Genomic DNA, 19,714 nt, shown 5'->3' on the forward strand with positions numbered 1-19,714 from the left:
TAGTGTGAAGTAGTTACTATCGTGAGATAGTATGAAGTAGTTACTATCGTGAGATAGTGAGAAGCAGTCACTATCGTGAGATAGTGTGAAGTAGTTACTATTGTGAGATAATGAGAAGCGGTTACTATTGTGAGATAGTGTGAAGTAGTTACTATCGTGAGATAGTGAGAAGTAGTCACTATCGTGAGATAGTGAGAAGTATGCGCTATTGAATCGTGAGAATGGTACATCACGATTACGCGTTTAACTGCATTCAATATGATAGCACTCGCTGGCAGAGGGTTATAGATAATGAATTTTTTTGATTATTGCTCGAAGACAGCGAGAGTTTGAAAGGCCAAACTTGCTCGCCTTCGCACCGACTCCTTTTTGCCGCGAGTTCATGGAACAAAGTCACCTTGGTCGCGTTGTGGTTTCCAGGGATGTTTGATATATCGAAAGTACAGTTACAGAATGAATAAGGCTACAGGACGAGGCACTTGAAGCAGGCCATTCGAGTAACATTATTATCCTTAGCGATACAGGGAAATACATCTGGTAGAAGTTGTTCGATGTCGAGGAGGACATTCTATGGTACCATTTCTCTAGTTTTGGTTCTAACTTGAACCACCGAGAACAATTAGAGATTACAATCTTTTATTTGACCTCCAATAGAGACTTTTAAGGTGAATTTGATAATCGATATGGTCCAAGATCGTTCGTTTTAGATCTCTAAAGGTCAATTGTTCAAAAAAGTATTGTATTTTTACGTAGATCACTGGACTCCGTTTAAAAGTCTCTATGAGGGTTAAATAAAAAAATGTATCACTCTATAATAGTCGAGATTTTATTTTTCTCCTTCTATTACGAACAAGTTCCGAATTTGACACCATACTTTTCCGTGTAAAAGACAGAGAGCGTCAGTCTATATGTTTCGACGTAGAGACACGAGATGGAGCGGTGGGGACGGATGCTCAGCGGCCTTGAACGGCTAACTTATTTTCTGCCGACCTTAATTCGTGCTACGGAATAGCCTGCAACGAAGCTTTTAACGTACAAGTAGCGTAAGTATCCGTTTATATAAGGTCGGTGTATCCAAGAGGTTGTATTGCGATCCAATTCTTTTTCTTTATCCTTAGAAGTTTTATGCAAATTGGTGCGTATCATCTTACAAGATTTCCGTGAGAAATGTATCACATCGGAAGCGTTTAAAGTGCAATGTTCGCATGAATGAATATGAAAGATGCCGAACACACACCCATCCGTTGATTAGGAGAAAATATGGTAATCGTTGAGCCATTCATACTACATAAACCGTAGAAATCTGACTACTACGCAGTGAGAATTCATTATTGTTCGATGTTTCTGGTTATTATATCCGAATTCGTCGCACAGGTGAGTTTCACTTCCAGGCGACCGTCCTATAATCCATTCCAATTCCAATTAATTTATCTCAATTAATCAAGAGGCACACGCTTCGGGTGAAAAGCGCATTCTAGTGCCTGGCGGGCGTTAGCTTTTAAATTACATCGATTACCCCCCTTTCATGAGAGCTGGTTGACGTCACTTGGATGCTTCCGTCATTCCTGCATAACGAATCCTCATCGAGATTTCTTGTGGTCGTTACCAATTGCGCTAGGTTAACGTGTGGAAGCGATATTAACCGTTGGATCTAGAAAATTAATCGGTACCGAGCCGTAACACTATGAGCGTGACTATTATGTTTCGGAAGACAGCTTTTAAGCACTATATTACGTCCAGTATCGAGCCGACCAAAAAGTGGGTTCGTTTTTTGTCCAGTTGAGACTTGGGGGTAACTTAACAGCACTTGACACCATTCTGTACCGTAGTAGATAATTTGTTACGTTCCCAGTCGGTAAAACAGGGCAGCTGTGGATAATTGAATAGATTCCTTCGAACGAACCTCGTCGCTAATGAAGACGAACGAGTATATTTGCGAAGGCAGGTGTAGAAGATGAATAAAAGGTGTCAGTCGCTGTTGATTATTATCTCTTGTTAGTTTTGTTTCATATCGCAAATACCGTTACATTACCGAACGTGATCTTCAAGAATTCAAAGACAGGATGCATCTCAAAGATTTGCAACGAGATGCAGTCAATGTTAAAAATCTTACGATCTCGAACTTATGAAATTAAACATCAATATTGTTTCACTACGCCCAATTAGTGTTCGGTTAAGTTCGTTTATCACTTGCCTACGTCTACTTAAATTTTCAATACCCCCATCTAGCATTTGGAGATACCCACTTATCGTCTACGCCTACTTATCGTTTAAATAACCTTATCCAGCGTTAACCTACCTATTTACCCCCACGAATCATTTACTTTTATCATTTCGATACACCCACTTAGCAATTAACTATCCTTATTTATATAGAGAGACCAATTAGTGTTTGGTTAAGTTCGTTTATCACTTGCCTACGTCTACTTAAATTTTCAATACCCCCATCTAGCATTTGGAGATACCCACTTATCGTCTACGCCTACTTATCGTTTAAATAACCTTATCCAGCGTTAACCTACCTATTTACCCCCACGAATCATTTACTTTTATCATTTCGATACACCCACTTAGCAATTAACTAACCCTATTTATGTAGAAATATCCCTGCCTGGTATTTATCTCTCCCTACTTACAGAGAGATAGCTCCACCTAGCGAACGGTTACGCCCACTTACCATTTGGCTCCGCCCATAGTTCCCTCTCCCGTTTGTTTCCACCACTGAAAGTACGAAACGTGGCCTTGAACGACTACCGTTCGACCGGGCACAAATTGTTCTCGTTTCGACGATAATATTGCCCGCGGCGTCTCGTTTGTTAACATCGTGAAACGTATTCGAATCGAAATGATTTTTTCCAAGAATTCGTTCGTTATTTTCGACCGGTGGTGACGTCTGGTGAGTCAATCGAGCGAATTATCGTTGTCTCGTAGACGAGAAATGGTTTTCGTGCATCCGATTTCAAGCGTTCGGCATTTCACGGTGGAACGAGGCGCGCATATGCTCAAGAATAAAGAGGTCGTTGTAAATACCCCGACGTTAATTTGCCAGGAGTTTTGTAGGACACGGACGCAAGGTGAGACGACGGAAGAGACGGCCGGAGGAGCGGCTCTCCCATACAACCTTGTACATCAAGTTGGATACGCGTTAGAGTACGACGCGCACACCTGTGCGCCGGCCGGACAACACTTCGAACGGTTTCTCGCGCGGGTCGACGTCCTGCCAAAACTGCCTAATCGTGTCGCTCGACAAAGCCTAACGCGACTCGAAGATTCGTGGTACGTCAACGACGAGACCATGCCGGTTTCTCTTTAGAGAGAACGAGAGTTGAGTAAACATTTTTCGGTAATCGGGTTATTCGACGTACGGGATAAAATTACTCGGATAATTCTCGGAACAACCACTTTACCAATGTACACGTCTTCTAAGGATTTTTAAACGGATTTATGAATCTGGACCAGTGGTTCGCAACCTGTCACCGTCCACGGTGCCCTTAGAGGATCGGTGTGATTCTTTTACAGCACTCCTCGATTGAAAGACACGCTTGTTTCGTTTTTTAAATATTAGGTTCTTCGGAAAGTCATTTCGTGTTCCAAAATGGAGAATGTCTAATTTGATAAAATGTTTGTACACTTTAAAAAAATCATGATTCATTTTGACCAAAAGAAACGGAATGACTTTCCGAACAAGCCAATAATTAAATCTGGACAATTTAGCGATTAGTTATTTTTGGACGGAAAGAAGAAGAGCGACGCGAGAGTATTTAATGTTTGAATTATTGATCACGGACATTTGAAAGAAATCTTTTTTGGTACGGCCGTTCACTGGTTGAGGACCACTGATCTAGATTGTATTTATAAAAAATAGTAATATTAAAAATATAATTTAAACAAGTCCATTTGACGATCGGTCGAATTTGTGATAAATATAGACTAGATAAGTGGTTCTCAACCTGTGAACCAAAGAAATTGGAATGATCCTGCGATACCGATCCAAATTTTCAGGTAAGACGAGATATTTGAACTCGAGAAAAATTCTTGAATTTGATAAAACAAGCTGAAGTTCGACCAAGTCTTTCATCGGAACACATTGCAGAGAATGTGGGTTGAAAAGGGATCACTGTGGTCACGAGGACCATCGTGGTATTTCCGCAAAACGGTGTTCACGCAGTAAGCAGTGAACTACTTACGAGAGGTTAAACAGGAACTGTAATATCGTATTTACTTATTCTTCCACATTTTATAAGTCGCGACAGTGCTGACAGTTATGTCGGGATAATACCATTTTTCGATAGTTTTCACCGTGAAATTAAAAACATTCGAAAAACAGAAAGAATTTTAGTTTACTTTTATTAGAAATACACCCTTCCTGTGTATTGTTGCTAAATTTTATTTGAATAATAACCAAACGTTGTTACAATTTTCTTAATTTTGGTACTAATATTTCTTTCTTTTCGTGCATTGTAAATAATTTGTCGAAAATTATAGAAACTTAAATGTGCGATTCTATATTCAAAATCTGTATTCAATATTCACATCTCGAATGGTTCATTATTGAACACTAAAAGATATAGACGTAATTCTTTACGATGCTTCGCGTAAAAAAAATTTCGCTCTCAGGATATTCTTGTAAGGTGGGGGGGAAAAAAATAAAAAAAAAAATGGTTGCGCTCTTTCGGTGACTGAATTTCACTGTAAATGTGAACTGAAATTCTTCAGCAGGTCAATGTCCCCAAAAATTACTGATTGTAACTCATTACGTCTTCTAACCGCGCCTTTCGCGCCTAACGCGCCTAATACAACGCCAGCCGTAGCAATGAATTATTAATAACTTTATAATGAAAGACAATTACTAGGAAGAAAAGCTTATTGCAAATAAATATGCGAAGAAAAGCAACTAGTCTGGAAAATATTTTACGTTTCTCGACAATAAGTTAAATAATTCAATTATTGCTGTACCAGATTTTTGCAATAGAAAAATTCGAAATACGACGAATCTCGTTGCACAGGGCGATCCACATCGAAGGATTGCAATTCGAAAATCGTCGCAACCGGTATAATATTCATCCACACGTGTTATATAATAGTTGTCGAAATAAAGAGCAAGTAACAAGCAACGATAATCACAACACGTCCCATCCGTAGCGAAACGTCTAATGATTTAGAAAGTGTAACGAGATTTTTCTTCAATTGCTGGCAAATAGAAATCACAGAAAAAGTAAACAGCTTTTTCTAATTATCATGTACGTGCTACAGCTACCGAGTTACTTTTTATATCGAGAAATGTAATTCTGCTATATATTTCATATGTTTAAAAAATGGTTTTATTGGCGGCAATTGGTCATCATTTTTAATTACGTGCGATCAAAAGGTGATGTGAGTCGTTGTGCCAATTTTTCAGAGAATTGATCGAGGACGCTCGAGTCACATCGGTTCGGTGGGCTCGAGTCTGAAATTTTAAGTCTAAGCGCAATTGAAATTTGTTACAACAGCGAAACCCCTTTTCATAGAATTGTATTCAGTGTAGTTGAAGTCCTAGAATTCGTGAAAATTTTCTCGAAAATTAAGCATCTATCGTCGTAAATAATATTTCTCCGTTTTCATTTGTACAACGATCACATTGAACACTGTGATTCGCTTAGAACAACGTTGAAAATGTTGTACTTGATAGAAAATACTTGCACTCGAGTACCCACTGATCGATTATCAATATAACCAAATTTTCCGTTTCTTTCCTCGGGCGATGTTAGAGACGGAGTAAAAAATTCATGGACTGTGTATTAATAATATAATATATTTTAACGGTAGTTTCTAAATATTATACGGTTCGCAACAAGAGACTTCGACTATTGTAGGTTTTGAGCTGTACACATATTAAATGATACGATGAGGAGAGGATAATTTTAATTTTAAACGCATAGGTACAGTAAAAGTCGGACTTACAATGAACACTATTTAATTTTTGCCAAAATCGTACAAATTGTTTATATGTCTTAAAAGTATGAGTCACAAAGGTTACGAAAATAGAAATTAAAAATGCTACTGAAAGCTGGCCTGAGCTTGAGAGGTCCCTCGGAAAGACAAGAAAGAAAGAACAAAAAATAAAGAAAACCAATGATAATAAATTAACGAAGGATAATCGTTTAAAAAAATTCACGATAGTAATTGATTGTAACAGTTATAATTTTCAACAGACAGTTCTTTTACTCTCTCTCTCTTACTTTTCTTCTTTCTTTCATCTGCCTTTCGATGACCATTCAAAGTAGAATCAGTTTTCGATAGCATTTTTAATTTATATTTTCGAAAACTTTACGACATGTAACTTTAAACTTGTACAACAAAATCTGTACCACTTTGACGTCAACTGAATCGCGTATTTTGTTAACGCGAAACTAATTTTTCCATTAAAGAGTGCAATGTGACAAATAACGTGTCTGGAAGATGTTCAAATTTCGATCGTTTTAAGGAAGAGGTGAGGAGGTTTCCTCCATAGGTGAGCAACAACAAATGGCAAGCTGGTCGTCTAACAACGATAATTACGAATTATCTAAGCAGGTACTCCACTGCTTCCACTTGTATCGTTAATGAGCTCTTGGTTAACAGACAAAGATAAAGACAAATAAATACCTCGATAATTGTTACGTCTCGGCTATCCCGTTTACTCCATACCGGATGTCTTCATCGTGACGTCTAGGCTTAAAAGAAAGGAAGACACGTGAGTCACGGAGGTTTATTTAAATCTCATCAGGGGTGACGTAATGGACGAACAAAGCGTACGTAAGACAACATCTGTGTGCAATTAAGTTCCGTTTTAACGAACAAAAAATCATCTACCGTGGTTCATCTTGGCGATACGTGGACTTTTTCAAGAATTCGAGCAAGTAACTACCGTGGACGATTCCGAGATAGATGAGAAACGTTCCGTTCGATTGGGAATGATTTGTGGATCGGTTTCGTACTTTGGTGGTTCGTTGAGAATCGTAGCTGCGCCATTGAGACGACGGAAGAAAGTCGGGAAAGTGCGTAACCGACGCACATCGAAAACCTTTCGTGCCCGAAGGAAAGCAGCGATGCAGAACGGCTGCTCTTATTGGTTCGAGAAAAGCATGTTCTCGTAGAAAAATTACAATTTTTTCCGTGTAAGCCAAGCGTAACGAAATCTTTCTTATCGGAATGAATAAAGGAACACGAGGATTTCGAGTGAATTATCGGAACGAACACGAGGATTTGGAGTGAATTATCGAAATGAACACGAGGATTTGGAGTGAATTGTCGAAATGAACACGAGGATTTGGAGTGAATTATCGAAATGAACACGAGGTTTTGGAGAGAATTATCGAAATGAACACGAGGATTTGGAGTGAATTATCGAAATGAACACGAGGTTTTGGAGTGAATTATCGAAATGAACACGAGGATTTGGAGAGAAGATTATTCAGGGAACTGTAAAATTATAGAACTGAAATAAACAACAGAAAGAAGAAAATAAAAGTCGAATACAATACCTGATCCAATAGCTTGGATACCGAAATAATTTTCAACAACGGATGCTTTCATTCGTATACAATGTTGCAAAAAATATTGAAAATTATCCAACGACATATTCTTTTGTCCAATTCTCGACGACTCTGTTCGTTCTAGGTTTTCCAAGAACAATTTCTCACGATACCGTGCACGGTGTTAAGAAAGTCCCTCTTCGATACGGTTGACTATTAAAAGCCATCGCAGCCTTGGAGAGCCACGATCGTGTACAGTGATTCATATTTAGTAAGTGTTCGCGTCGAAGCAGCTTGTACCGTCTGCTTCGATATTATATAAAATGTAATATAAAAAAAAGAAAAGAAAAGAAAACGTACGTTGTCGATTGTAACTGGATTTGCAGTCCACGAACACTTAACGAAAGCTTTCTGCAAATCTGAAGGTAACTGGATCCACGGGTCGAAGAGACTCAACAAAGAGATACGCGGCGTAGAACAACGGAATAAAAAAGACACGATCGAATTACGTCCGCCTTGGTTCGCTTAATTTCTTTTGCTATGCGTTCCAATTACAACGGATGTAACACTTTTTACCCGGGCGCTCGGTTATGCAAGAAGTGCTCGTCAGGCCGCGATCATTTTCAAGCATAATCCCTTCGTATAGACACCCAGACACGATAAGCACTATTACTTTGTTTAAACAGTAACCGATACTTACACTAATTCGATGAAAAAATATTTCGAATAAAAGTTATTCGATACTCGAATGGTGATACATTGTGTGTAAACGATTCAATGATAATAATTGATGATAAATAAATAGGTCGTCGTTCGGTGTGAAATAGAGATATTAGGTTTGTCGTTTAATTTTTTTTTAGATGGTACCACTGTTTGATAAACATGTGTGAAGTTTCATGTAGATCTGTCGACTGGTTCGTGTATTTACAGTTTTTTAAAGTTAAAGTGTCGTAGTATTTTTTCACAATGAAAGAAACGACCAAATTTATTCAACAATCTAGTATTTTTAAGAAACATTCCATTTGGTAAAAAATTGAAGTTATCTCGACTGTTTTAATTGGCACTGCGTATTTTTAAATGTTTAGAATTGTAACTGATTAAAAAGAACGATTTCAATGATTTACTACATCATTGTATGGCACTATATCATTGCATAGTACTATACCATTGACTTTTAAATGATCTCGAGCTTAGAAATTTGCAATAATTTATTAAGAAAAGAAGTTTCCTTATCCGCGCGAAATATAACATTCTTTGTTCAAGTGAAACATGAACGTAACTCGTTATCAGCGATACTTCTTAATTACACACGTATCTTAGATGCGATCTTCAGTTCATGGTACATGTTATAATATTACAATAATAGTATTGTAGATTCCTAGACTCAATGTCATCTATGAATCATTTTATAGTAAGTCATTGAAATGCTTTTTTTCATTAGCTACAATCGAAGTAAAAAAATGGTATTTTAAAAAGTATACAGTACTATTCAGAAAAGTTACAGGGATCTCATTTTTTTATCGAGTGAAAATTTGTTTGAAAATTTGTATTGTTGCCATTTATTGTTCATTTATTGTACCGAATAATTTTTGTTCGAAACATTTTTTCATCGCATTCTGTATTTTATCGCAAATGACGGTAAAATCGTAACGACCGTTACGATGAAAAAACTATTATCTTAAAATAAAATGAGCGAATAACCCAAAATTTTTATAGTCATCGCAGTCGTGTCTACGATGAATTAAATAATTCGTTCGATGTTTGGAATTTCGTATGAGACAATTTTAGAAAAATAAATTGACGTTTTATTCCACACGTCGCATCTTAAACGCGGATAAAATTTAATAAACTTTGACTTTTGAAAAATTTCGGATCTTTAGTAAAAAAAATATAACGCGATCGAGATAAAAATATATAAAAACGCGGATAAAATTTAATAAACTTTGAGTTTTGAAAAATTTCGGATCTTTAGCAAGAAATGTAACGAGATCGCGATAAAAATATATAATATATAATAGAATAGTTTCATCGTATTGAAAATTACACTTAACACGATCAGAAGTAGTGTATTTACATTAAAGAATAATATAATATTCTCCAAAGTACCGGATGTGACTCACAGAAAGGCCGTGAAAGAAAATAACGTGAATATCTATTAATATATATTACTAATATATTTTTCTCGTACGATATCGACTCTATCCTTTATCACGTGCATAAAAATTCCTTCTTTTAGAGACTGTAACAATTCAACGAGAATGAAACAATTAATCGAATAAATATCTGTCGCTTTTACTTGAAAACTTTATACAATGCAAAACAGTTGATCGTATTGTAAGATTGCGCTCAACACGATTAAAAATAGTGCAACAAGTAATATACCTCTATTAAAGAATAATTCACGTAAGGAAAACACACCGATTGATATCGTGATATATCAGTGTTTTCAAGAGTACCGGATATGATTCACAAGAGAGGCGCGAAGGAAAATTTTTAATTGCAAAAAGTGTCTACAACGTGAATACCTGTTTATATATATAAACTTTAAAAAAATTTCGGATCTTTAGCAAAAAATATAACGAGATCGCGATAAAAATGTATAATATACAATAGAATAGTTTCATCGTATTAAAAATTACACTCAACACGATCAGAAGTTAGTTAATGTATATTAATCGACGTAGTTCAACAATTGTAGTATATTTCTCTTCTTGATAATAGTTTTATCAAGTTGTTCGTAGAGATATATTTTCTATGTATGATGTATATTTAATTTTGTATTTTGTACTTTTAGACTTAATACATGCTGATGGTTTCAAATCACTATAATTTATTATCATATCTTAATTCTAGAAATATTTTCATTTTCTACGTCCTTTATCACGTGCACAGAAATTCTTCGTTTTTGGAGGAGCGTTTCCAAAACACTTCGTAGGCGATCGATACGAATCGTTCGCAACTGTTGTGCATGGGAAAACGATACGATGGGACACGAAGGGGTTAATTAGCGAGGAGAGTCGTCGATCACCGTGGAGGATCGGTCGGAAAGTCGGACGTGTGCGAGACAATTTTGCGACAGAAAGCTGGCGCGCAAAGTGCATTCCGTTACCGGCTTATCGGGTCTGTTGCACTCGAAGGCGTTCAACCCGGCAACTCGTTGCACGCACGCGAGCACCGACGAATCTCGGCGTCCTGGCTGTTTATAAATAAAACGGAACCGTCGTCCTTACGCTGCTCGGCAAGCCAGAAAACTTACCTGAAAATTGAGTCACGTTCGAGCACGTTATTTACAAGTCGTAGATAATTCTCACTACCAAAGTTTCGTTACTTTCTCAAACTTTCATTCGACAAAACGAATATCCAGGGGAGAGTTGTCTTAATTGCACCGTCATCTACCTTGGACTAACGTTGTAATTCGTGATTTACTCAAACACATTTTCCTTCTTGCTATTCCGTGAAACGTATACACGGTTCTCCACGTACGTTCGAAAACGTGTAAAATGGTTGAAATTCGATCAATTTCACGAACAAGTTAAATAGATGCGATTGGGAAAACGCTCGAACCTTGATTGAATCAGTTTTGTAATTTGACATTTTCTTAATGAAAGTTTCTTCTTATCGTTCTTTAAAAATATATGATTTGTCGTGTACGATCGGATATGTTAACTATCTGTACAAGTAAATCGGATACTCAAAGGGTTGCTAAAATTATCGATAGAAAGCTTCGTTACTTTTTCTACATTTCCTTCAACGAACTTAACGTATACAGGAGGATTCGCCATTGCTTAAGAATATACGATTGTTCGTAGAGATATATTTTCTATGTATGATGTATATTTAATTTTGTATTTTGTACTTTTAGACTTAATACACGCTGATGGTTTCAAATTACTATAATTTATCATCGTATCTTAATTCTATAAATACTTTCATTTTGTACACTTACGTGTCGACCCAGGGTCGACGACTGTAGCACGCTCTGTTTCTCATTTTTCATAAATAACTTGAATAATACTCCACGCGAAGTAAAATTGTCGTGACTCGACAATGTTGGACAAGTGGTTAATATTTTCGTGAAAGAATTTTCTCGCATACTTTTTGCGTAATTGTGCTCCATAATGTTACCTCCTGCAAACCGTTGTAGCAACAAGTCGCAAACTTTTCGTTATATTCTACACCTAAACTCTTACTCCATACTTCGTTAATGATCGCGACGTGATTTTTCGGAACGAAACCGATGGACACTGTCCATTGTTGGAGGTTCGCGTCGATTATTCGTCGATAGAGAAGAAAAATAAAAAAAAAAGAAAAATGCCGCAGCCCGTTATGCAATTAGTCGTGGACTACGTATCTCGTGATCTTGGTGTTTCGAACAACGGCCGCGTACTATCCTGTTAGGGCAGAAATTAATCGGTCGGGTTAAAGTTGCGCACGAGTCCGGGCGCTCGCCTTCGGCTATTTATGACGTCGCTCGCGAGAGAGTACGTGCAACGATGCAGCGGCTTGGATCGCGATCGCGCATCATCGGGGCCAGGCTCCCGCGAAACTATAACGCTTCCGCGGAACCGTCGTTCCGATCGCGACTTTCATTCAGCTCCTCCGCCCGTCGGGAAAAAAGAAATCCCAGCGTCGAACGCACCGCGGCTGCACCGTGACTGCCTCGAACTCGCTGGGCGACCTTTCTTATGCGCGCGTCGATGTCTCTGCCGAACGTGGACGCGCGATCGTACCCGCTCGCCTCGAGCACAGATAACAGAGACTTGGGTATCTATAACGTTTTCGAATAAAACTGACAGAACGTCGAGTTGTCGCTGACTCTGAACGAAAGAACTTCTATGCACGTGGTAAAGGATACGGTGGAGGTAATACGTAAATATAGAGCCGATAAACTACTCCGATTAATATATATTCATAGATATTCATTTTGCATTGAAACTTTTCTTTCGCTTCTCTCTTTCGAATCAAATCTGGTACTTTGGAAAGTATTTGTTTCTTATGGTATCGACCATGTCTTTTTTTTATACTACTTATTATACTACTTGTAATCGTATTGAGTGTGATTTTACAATACAATGAGATATTTTGTATTATATAGAGTTTTCTAATAAGAAACAGAACGGTGAATTGTCACAGTGTCGGAAAGAAAGAATTTCTATGCACGTGGTAAAAGATATGGCGGAGGTAATACGTAAATATAGAGCCGATAAACTACTCCGATTAATATATATTCATAGATATTCATTTTGCATTGAAACTTTTCTTTCGCTTCTCTCTTTCGAATCAAATCTGGTACTTTGGAAAGTATTTGTTTCTTATGGTATCGACCATGTCCTTTTTTTTACGTGGATTATTCTTTAATGTAGATACACTACTTATTATACTAGCTGTAATCGTATTGAGTGTAATTTTACAATACAATGAGATATTTTGTATTATATAGAGTTTTCTAATAAGAAACAGAACGGTGAATTGTCACAGTCTCGGAAAGAAAGAATTTCTATGCACGTGGTAAAGGATATGGTGAAAATAATGCGCGAAAAATATACTAGAGCTGATAAACTTCTCCGATTAATATATATTAATAGATATTCATTTCGTGCATATTTTTTTGCATTAAAACTTTTCTTTCGCGTCTCTCTCGTGAATCAAATCCGGTACTTTTGAAAACACTAGTATATTATGACATTAGTTATGTATTATATTTTCCTTACGTGAATTATTCTTTAATATAAGGTACACTACTTGTGATCGCGTTGAATGGAATCTTGCAACACGATGAGCTATTTTGCATTATATAGAGTTTTCCAATAAAAATGACAGAAATTTGAATTGTCACAGGCACTATATTTCTTATCGAATTGTCAAAGTCGTGTGACACTTGTATTCGATAGTGCTTTAGAAAGTATTGTGAATACTAGGTTGTTCGATAAGTTTTACGTTCGATAAAACTTATTAAACAACCTATTAAGTATGTAGTTGTTCAACGCAATAAAATTATTAACGTAATTGGTTAACAAAACTCACAATTTGTCGTTCAGTGGAAACATTTGAAGCCACTGATTCAGTTGTTGATCAACACATTCCAACACGTAAGCGTAGTGCAAGAAGCGAAGAGAATATTGTTGCTGCGAGAGAAAGTGTTGCTGAGAATCCAAATTTCTCAGTTTCATGGCGTTCTCAAGAATTAGGCATTCCTCAGACTTCTGTGTCGTATTCGTTTCACTAAACTCAATCGTGGTGGTCGTTTAAACGATATCGTATTCCATGTGCAATGCCAACGAATGTACATAAAAATAAAACAAGAAACACCAGATTAAAGTTTGTAGCTTTCAATTTGTTTAAATGAAACGTTATTTCATGAAATGAATTGCCCTTATTGGAAATCCCTTTATTGGTCGAATGTTTCTCAATGTTCGAATATTTAAACACCCTCGAGATACTTGGGTATTTAAGAAATACAGAAAGTTTACCAACTGCTCTTTTCGAGGAAAAACGACATATCGAGGATCGATTATCTAATTATTTTGACTTCGATAATGTTTCTTAGACAAATGGCCATCCATAATTAAACATCGATTCGTATCAGAGAATCTACACACGCTCGTAATTAGAGGAGAACTTTGTGTTTGTATCTAGAGAATTACGAAATAAAAAAATAAAAACTGCACGATATAAATACAAATACTCTAGGTTCTATAGAACTCGCCAAATTTTAAATGTTTCTAAAGAAAATTCAAAACTAGTAATATCATAACTGAATAATAATACGATACGGTATTACTTTAAATAAAAATAAATATTTAAACAGCATCTACGATAAATTTTTACACAGGTATCTCGAAGTCGTTGACCAGATTTGCAATCTAATTTGGTATTGTGTATCTACTTTTAATTTCTTAGAAATAATTTTACTTAACAAATCCATCAATGGATTTTGTATTTGTTTTTTTTTTATATGTATTTTAAGCATTGTAACGCGCAGTTTCCAAGAATTCTTAGAACTGTCAGTGGTGCTCAATGCCCAAAACTTTGGCGTCTTGTATCACTATTCTATCTCATAATCAATGTCTACATCCGCGAAGTAACAATCGTCGATCGGCTTCTGTGCTGCTTGTAATCCTTGAAATAAACAAATAAAGAATTTATAAATTTAACAACGCGAAATTTCATTCAAAATCTAGAAATTTGAATGAGAATTAATGAAACTCAAACGTTGGCTCAGAATATATTCGAGGCTCGCCATTAAATTTTAATCAATGAAATTTTGTTGCAACGCAGACTTCCAAGTGTTAAACTAACCTCGTTCGAAGTAATTGATTCATATTAAAATATACACTACCCGTACGATAATACACTTATAGTGAATCGAGTGAAATCTGCATGGATAATGTTGCTTTTGGTTTCAAGCAACTTTGGGACTTTTCTTTGGTCGTTACTGGTGCAAGTGTTTAAACAAGTTCTATTTAGGGACTGCTCAGGGTCAAGAGTGACCATTCAGGGGGTTGCTTTCGTCGTTTCAGGTTTATGACCTGTTATGGTCTTTTCGCGAGGAAACTCGTGTCTGCACAACCAATGGTGAGCTTTAACCCTCGAATGACGAGCCTCGAATATATTCTGACCCAACGTTTGAATTTCATTAATTCTCATGCAAATTTATAGATTTCGAACGAAGTTTCGCGTTGTTACATTTATAAATTCTTTATTCGTTTATTTCAAGGATTACAAGCAGCACAGAAACCGATCGACGATTACGACTGTTATTTCGCGGATGTAGACATTACACGGGTCAAAATGGACCCGGAGCTCGCTAGACAAAGGGTTAATAATTTCACTCGTCGAGGAAACATATCGTTGGTCCATTCGTCAACCTAATTGAAGCTACGAAATTTACCAAAAATACGGATCCTATGCGTATTATGGATATTTACAATGGTGTCTATTATAAATTAAAGGGAATTAATCCTTTATGCTCGAAGATTTTCCATGACGAAGAACTGATCGATAAAATTTTTTGTGCAGATACTCTTGTGTGGAATTTAAGAACAGTTCATTTTTTTTATTACTTTCCCTTAAAATCGTCGAAAATACGTCGACAGCAGGATTTGTTTGAATTTATAATATAATATTTACGAAGTTACAACCGTTTAAAGAGCACAACTGACAGTTGTAACGGCAGAACCTAATTTCTTGGACTGGTGTGCACGATGTCTCGAGTTTTATTTCATCGATTAACTTCAAATTCGCACGAAACCTTCAACAGCGGTACCGTTATCGCACTAACTACGGTTTTTAAAGATGTTTATTCTTTTATATCTTCTTAATTCGTTATATACTCAAAACAGAAGAAACAATATGTAAACACTTCAAAGTGTCTATCGCCATTTCTTTAATTATCGAGAGTTTTCATACAAAACAAGAACTCATCTTATTTCTTGTTTCTTGTTTATTATTGTGAAATAACGATCGGAATCTTGAACACCAGCAAGACACTTCACAATACTTTTTTCAGCCAAACATAGTTGGTGTAATTTTGATTATTTTTAGTTTAAATTCATCTTTTTATCACTTTATCATCAATTTATCATTCGAAATTATCAGAAAAAAATTACGTTGAAAATTCTAGGTAATTTTTCGATTCGATGGTATTCCTATCTACAATAGAATTTTTTCGTTTTTTTTCGGGATTGAAAAAAACAAATGCAAACCTTTTTGCGTTTAAACATCAGTAAATACGTGTATCACGATCCATACGGAAAGAGGTTAATATAAATTTGTTTAAATCGCGAAAAAAGCCGAAAAAATTCCATTCTAGACGAGAATGTCACCGAGTGGAAAAATGACCTAGAATATTCAACGTGACATTCACATTTCGGTGTTTCGTGTATTTTCGGATATTGCGAAATTCGAACGCGAGGGCCTGCGATACGCCGCGATGAGATACGAATTTACCGCGCTGAATTCCGTCCAGTTCGAGGGTAAGTTTTCGATCCGTGGAGGGTTCAAGTGAACTCGCGCGAAGGTATCGTCGAATCAATTACGTATCGAGGAATAAGGCGGCTGGAAGGTAATCGCGGAGACGAAATATTCAAACGCGTCGGGAGATGCAACCCTCCGCTCGGTTCTCCACGCGATAAACAAACAAGGAGTCAGGCACGCTCGGCCGTCTTCGCCACGAGCCGCGACCCGAGCCGAACAATCTCCACCTTTCCTGCGCCTACGTTCGCGTCTGCTTCCTTTTCTCTCCCTCTTCACCTGGCCACCACGGAGAAGGCTCTTACTCGGACAGCTCGCGCCGTTCTCCTGGAGAGAGAGAGACCCGGGTCTTCAGTCTCGAACCGGTGGGCCGGAGGGAAGGAGCTCCGTGACCCTGAATCCATTTTCTGGCCGTGTTCGTTCCTCGTTTTCTTCTTTGTTACGTTTCCCCTGCCGGATCCCGCGTCATTTCGGCCGGTGGCTGCTTCCTGTAAACCGCGATTACTGTGTCGTTGCACGAGAGTCCTGGCCCGAGGAGTTCGCGGAACGGTTTCTTCTTTTTTTGTGCAGTGAATCGTCGTGCACGCGCGTAGATCGTTCAGTGGTGTATGTACATGTACACGGGACCAAGGATCGCGCCGTAGAACGTAGGAGTCAACAAACGTAAGTCCACGAAAAGAAAAATGGAGCGCTTCCGGGCACCCGGTAGGCCCGGTTGCCACGAGATCGAAACACCTGCGCGACCACCGTTCCTTGTAATTCAACGTACCGTCCGCGATGCTAACGTCCACCGAGAGAGATTCAACGATCGATCGACCCTCTCGATATCGAACGGGAACGTCAGCCGACTGTTGCACACCGATCCCGCGACGAGATCCACGCAGCTGAAGTTATTGAACGTTTTCGACGCGTACTTCTTTTCCCAACGACAGACACGTTCACGAGAGCACAGTTCACAAGAACTCTTCTTAACCTGTAAAGGGGAATACGGGATAATTGTACGGTCGAATTTGTTGAAAAGAAACGGTGATGGAAAAATTACTCGGTTTTTTGCCTTAGGAATTACGTAAGTCGAATTTATTTGAAATTTACAGATGGCGCCACTGTAGCTGAAAAAACTTCTTTTTTTTATATCGATGTTTCCCGTTCGGTGTAACTTTCCTCCGTGACATTTCATCGATACGAGCAACCAAGCAGAATTCACGTTTCCTCGTACGGTACCGAGTCATTTTTCTATTTCACAGTTTTTCTTCATTTTTGTCGTTTTCGAGTCACTCGGCCGATAGTAATCCGGTCTTCGATTTTAAAGAGCGATTTTTAGCTCGAAATACGAAAGTCTGTTCGGGAAAGATACTCGTTGAAAATGTTTAGCGACTTCACCTGTATGCCCTGTTTCATTGAGATAGGTGTAAGACACTTGCTCGATGTCCTTGGTTAGTTCGCAATGCTTGTCACGCGTTGTGTGCGGAAATCTCGCGGTCCCGTTTATCGAACATTATCTCCGAACGCCTTCCGGCGTTCACAGCACGGGCTGTGCCGATAAACTGGCATCGAACTCTCGCAGCACACGAGCCGAAACGATCGAACTTCTTCGTTGAGTGTGTTCTCGATTTCTCGTCTGCGGAACGTCCATCGATTTCGTCAACGTTTCATCGAGAGGATAACAACGACAGAAAATAATGCAAAATGGTCGAGTGTGCTTTGACAGTCTCGTTTCCAAGCTTCTTGCATCGATTCATTTTTACACTCGATCGTTTGTATTTCATTGTCATCTTAAATGAAACGAAGCATTCAACGTTACAATCGACAACAATTTTGCTATTCTCTGTAAATTTTTCTAAAATGATAATTCGTAACAAAATGGTTTCTCGTTTCAAATTACGATTCCATTTATGATATAAAATTTCTAATCTTTTGAAATGTAAGAGAAAAACGGATCGAATATACGAGAAAATAACGGGATTGGTCGATGAACGGTATATCGGAGATATACTTTGAAAATATTCTACAGGGTGTCCGTGAATGAGTGTTACAACCAGAGAAGTAGACGGTTCCACGTGTAAAAATAAAACAAGAGTTTTTCGTTCATTGTCTCGTTTCTAAAAAAAAAAAATCGATTTTTGAAATACGCGGGCCATGTTTCATCCATCTCCCTCCTTTTGGTACGAAGTTAATTGTATCAAAACGGTATTTCTAATTATCAATCGTTACTTTCGAGCATTATGTACAAACGTGGTACACATCTAAATCGTTGTATATTATTTTACCAAAATGGACACGTGGCCCAAATACTTTCAAACTTGATTTTCTCGTAAACAAAACATATCCCCATCGTCTCTGTTTAAATTACTCTGCGCATCGCGAGACACACCATATAAATTCTTTACATTTTCGAATTTCACGACGAAACTTTGGGAACGGATTAGATTGTTCGGAAAGTCATTTCTTTTTTTTTTCTGATGAAAATTTTAAAATTTTTTAAAAATTTTGACAATTTTCTCAGAGTGTACAAACATTCGATTAAATTACATATTCTCCATTTTGGAAAACGAAATGACTTTTCGAGCCAACCCGATACTTCTCAAAACAGTCGAACTTTTCGACGAAGGTAAATAACAAATTTGGTTCGCCGTGCTCCTTTCTCTCAACGATTCGAATATTTTGGAAAATGCGAAATATTTTCTGCCGTTTCGTTTTTCTTCAGCTTGGGGAGTTTAAGCGCGCGATGTTGAACGGTACTCTGTTTCCTTCGGCTTCTTCCAGCGCGGAACTCGCGCGATTTTCGTTCTGCTCGGTGAGCTGTCGCGCACTTTGATGCGTGCAACGTGAAATATTACGTGGAAATAGTAATCTCGGGGGAGAATTAATTTTTTCACGGCTGCGTTCCAACGTCGTCGACGTACGCGAAACACTGCTTCGTGGATTTTTCCAAAACGGACGAAAATTCTACTTTCGCTTTTGAACGGGAAGCGTGCAGTTCGATCTGCCGATGCAGAAAAGTGCAACCGGTAAAATTCGTGACACAGAACGCGCAAGAATGGCGGAGCTGAATTTATGGAAGAGAAAGCTCGTTCCTCGAATAACGAAATCCAAGCTGCCTACGGCGGTTCTACGTTCCGCGGGCACGTGAACCGGTAATGGGGCTATGAAAATCGAGAAAATAGCTACCAATCGCGAAAAACAATTTCACAAACTGTTCTCGAATTGTCCGGTTGATTATCGATTCCGAATGTTACGTCCTTTGTGGG

The 19,714-nt window shown here is 37.9% G+C and overlaps 1 protein-coding gene and 1 long non-coding RNA gene across 5 annotated transcripts in view; one reads left to right on the forward strand and one right to left on the reverse strand.

Annotated features, from left to right (window-relative positions):
• Nucleotides 1-19,714, reverse strand: part of LOC143148433 (uncharacterized) — a 44,615-nt gene that overhangs the window by 21,276 nt on the left and 3,625 nt on the right. The window contains exons 2-3 of the long non-coding RNA XR_012992479.1: nucleotides 13,518-13,715; nucleotides 6,625-6,687 (exon numbers count right to left, since the gene is read on the reverse strand). This is a non-coding gene — a long non-coding RNA (uncharacterized LOC143148433). The remainder of the gene's footprint in view (nucleotides 1-6,624; nucleotides 6,688-13,517; nucleotides 13,716-19,714) is intronic.
• The window catches only part of Uif (sushi, von Willebrand factor type A, EGF and pentraxin domain-containing protein uif), a 51,443-nt gene continuing 48,538 nt past the window's right edge, over nucleotides 16,810-19,714 (forward strand). For 3 of the 4 annotated variants that reach the window (XM_076314185.1, XM_076314106.1, XM_076314276.1), the window contains exon 1: nucleotides 16,810-17,129. The gene's annotated coding sequence lies outside the window, so the exon portion shown is untranslated. The remainder of the gene's footprint in view (nucleotides 17,130-19,714) is intronic. The other variant, XM_076314371.1, reaches the window with a different exon arrangement.

This window comes from Ptiloglossa arizonensis, chromosome 1, assembly GCF_051014685.1.
Source record: "Ptiloglossa arizonensis isolate GNS036 chromosome 1, iyPtiAriz1_principal, whole genome shotgun sequence".
In the NCBI taxonomy this organism is placed as follows: Eukaryota; Metazoa; Arthropoda; class Insecta; order Hymenoptera; family Colletidae; genus Ptiloglossa; species Ptiloglossa arizonensis.